The sequence below is a fragment of the Cebus imitator genome, unplaced genomic scaffold (genome assembly GCF_001604975.1).
Source record: "Cebus imitator isolate Cc_AM_T3 unplaced genomic scaffold, Cebus_imitator-1.0 Scaffold523, whole genome shotgun sequence".
Taxonomy (NCBI): domain Eukaryota; kingdom Metazoa; phylum Chordata; class Mammalia; order Primates; family Cebidae; genus Cebus; species Cebus imitator.
In genome coordinates this window covers 509,988-513,679 of record NW_016107838.1, presented here as the reverse complement: position 1 = coordinate 513,679, position 3,692 = coordinate 509,988, and positions in this window count along the sequence as shown.

The following is a 3,692-nucleotide window of genomic DNA, read 5'->3' as shown; positions in this document are numbered from 1 at the left end:
ACTTATCCTGATGATTTCTGCGAAACCCCTCTTTCCCAGTTCCGTCCTGCACTGGAAGAACTAAGGTATGTCAAATCCAAATTCTCTTTTTTTTGAGATGGAGTCTCTCTCTGTCGCCCCAGCTGGAATGCAATGGCGTGATCTCGGCTCACTGCAACCTCCACCTCCCAGGTTCAAGTGGTTCTCCTGCCTCAGCCTCCTGAGTAGCTGGGACTACAGGCATGCTCCACCACACCCAGCTAAATTTTTGTGTTTTTAGTAGAGCTGGGGTTTCCCCATTTTGGCCAAGCTGGTCTCAATCTCTTGACCTTGTGATCCACCCTCCTCGGCCTCCCAAAATGCTGGGATTACAGGTGTAAGCCACTGTGCCCCACTGGACATTCTTACTATAAGTAGAAGAATCCCAGTTCAAATGACATGAACATGGAGAGGGGAATTTTCTAGCACACATCGTTAGGAACTGAGAGAGATGGCTGTATTCAGGAACTCCTGGATCCAGTACCACAGACGTGAGCGAGACTGGCCTTTTCTGTCACGTCCTCTTTCCTCTGCATTATCTTTATGTTTAGGCAAGGTTTTCCCACGTGGTTTCTAAAATAGCCACCAGCAGTGTGAGTTGACATCACACCAAAATTAACCACAGGAGGAAGAGAACATTTCTTCCAGAGAACTCCAGAAGAGTTTTGGAGGTCATCTCCCAGTGGCAGGGCGGGGGCCATTTGCCAGCCCCTGACCTGGAGGTTATGCCCCAGGAAGTGTCACATGCTCCCTCCTGGGATCAGGGAGAGGGGTAGCCCCCCTGAACTCTGGAAGCTGAGGGTGGGGAAAGACTGCTTCCTACTTTGTAAATAGACGCTACGCGTCTGTAATGCATGTTCAACCTTTTCCTTCCCAAACCTTCCTGAGACTGGAGGCTTATGTGCTCTTCACCCGTTTCTACCTCCATACAGGGACTCATTAGCCTTGGCTTGGCCCCTCTGGACATTATTGGTAACTGGTTGTTGGTTTGACAGAAATTCCCCACCCAGTTTCTCCTCTCCCTTTGCGACCTCAAAGCACAGTTAATTCTAATGCAGTCACGTTCTTACACATTCTCACACAACATCTGTTATCTGCTTCCTTCCTTAAAAGCTCTCCTAGCTCTTGTTCATTTATTTCTGAGAATTCTCTGTTTTCCTTTCTTCATTTCGTGTTTGATTGGAAAGCACCCATAATCGTGGCTGCTAATAGGTTTGAGAGTCCGTAGTCTGAAATACTTACATAAAGGAAAAGTGAAGTCTTATTTTAAAAATATTTGACAAAATAGAGCCATTCTTTAAGATTTACAAGTCCTCTTCAGAATCTTCACAAAAACTCATTCTTTATTCAAGACATTTTGTAATTTGATACTTTTTAATTGATGATTGCTTTATATACTCTTCCATGGTAAATTTTCCTTTAGTTTTGTTGAGTTGTGGGTATTTCAAATGCATTGTAAAATTGTTGCAGCCACATTATCAGCTCAAAGTTCATGAACTGAACCGTAAAACTATTAATCGTTTATAATAATTCATCTCTACAGAGATGCCTTTTCTTTCTTTCTGCTAAACCTGCCATACCTCAAAAAGTAAAAATTGTAAGCACAATTTTTATTTTCTGAGATAATTAAAAATATTAATTCATTAAGACACTTATAAAAGCCCTGTGTTATGTGCTGGGCTAGGGGCTACTGAGTTGAAGGTCAGGAGTGGGTGGGAGAGGGTCGGATTATAAAAATGAACAGAATATTGTCCCTGCCCTCTGGGAATGTATCATCCGGTAGAGAAATGAAAGTTTCAGATTTGCACTCAGAAAAGGCCTGTGGAGCTGAAATAAAACTTGCATCTCAGGCCCCTGTACTCCAAGCCCCTCACAGTATCCACTGTGATCATCTTAACAGCAGACGTGTTGCTAAACATCAAAGTTCAGAGGCTGCATTTGTGGTTTTGAAAGCCTGATGTATTTGTACTTCTTTGCGTCTGTGTAAGAAACTATGACTCTTAGTGTTGTTTCTAGAATTTCCATCTTTGAAGCCATGGCATAAGCCCAGTGTCTCAGTACTTTGTAAACCAGAAAGTCCTCTAGATGATTTGCGAAGGGGATGCTGAGTTTTTCATGTGGGAGGAGTGTTCTCTAGCTCTCTGGGCTGCACTTCCAGGCCTGGGGCAGATGTATTCCCCTCTGTGCTCTGCAATGGATACTTTCCTTTTCCTTCTGCTTGTCTCTTCCACATTCTCCCCTTGCTCTGAAAAGCCTTTGCTCGCATTAATTTCAAGAGTGTGCAGGCAAGAGCATGCCCAGCTCAAATGCCTATGTGTCTAAAATGCTTTTCCTTTATTCTCCTCTCACTTGCGCTGTGGAAAAATTCCAAAAGTCGATAATGTCAGCGAAGGCTTGACCATTAGAGACATACGGGGTGGGGTGGGGGCGTGGTGATGGAGGAGAAATGAGGAAGAATGGAATCACCAAAGAAGCGGGGCCGGCAGAGGCTGAGGCTGCAGAGGCTGGTGGTCCTGAAGCACTCAGCACCTGCACTGCCTGCAGAGCCGCAGCAACAGGGGCACACAGGGTTTCTGAAAATTTCAGGGCATAGCTCAAGGATAGCCGTGGAGGCGCCATGTGGAGGCGCCATGTCATTTTCAGTTAGCGTTAGGCCTGTGCTTATTGATTGGTGGGCTGTAACAAAATTAATTAGTTGCTGAGGCATGGGGTTGTCAAATCATGTTAAATGATTTTATATCCCATATAGAGAGATCTAAATCCATTCATTGGATTCAAGATGTAACACTGTAATTAATTACTAATATTAAATTAGGGCTTTATGCCATAATATGGATTGCCATACATTTTTCAAAGTTTTTTATTTTTTTTCCCAGTAGAATGTGTAGAAATGTCTGTAGCTTTTTTTTTTTTTGTTGTTGTTGTACATTTATGTCTTTATGTCAGGATTTGCAAAGTTGACTGATTTTTATAAAACATGAAATTTAAAAATTCTTTACTAACTGGCCCTAGAGTAGGTTTCTGAGGAACACAGACTCTTTTAAACTCTTCGGAGAATGAGTACTCCGAAACGGTGATAGGCAGTGCCTCATGAATATAATCTCAGCATTTTGGGAGGTGGAGGTGGGTGGATCACTTGAGCTCAGGAGTTCAAGACCAGCCTGGCCAACATGGCAAAACTCTGTCTCTACTTAAAATATAAAAATTAGCTGCCGTGGTGGTGTGTTTAATCCCAGCTACTCAGGAGGCTGTGGTACAAGAATTGCTTGAACCCAGGAGGCAGAAGTTGCAGTGAGCCCACATCGCACCACTGCACTCCAGCCTGGGTGACAGAGCTGAGGCTGTCTCAAAATAATAATAATTAATACTGATAAAACAGTGACAGAAAAGCTTTATTCATTTTCAGAAGGTAAAACATTCTTAATACCATTTCCCAAATAAATTACTTTATGCTTGAAATCTGAAAAGGAAGTCAAGGAGGGAAAGCAAGCAGGAAAGCCAAGTGAAGCCTTCGGAGGCTCTCAGTCAAGGGACACAGGGGGGTCCGCAGGTCTCAGTCAAGGGACACAGGAGGGTCCGCAGGTCTCAGTCAAGGGACAGAGGAGGGTCCGCAGGTCTCAGTCCAGGGACACAGTGGGGTCCGCAGGTCTCAGTCCAGGGACACAGGGGGGTCC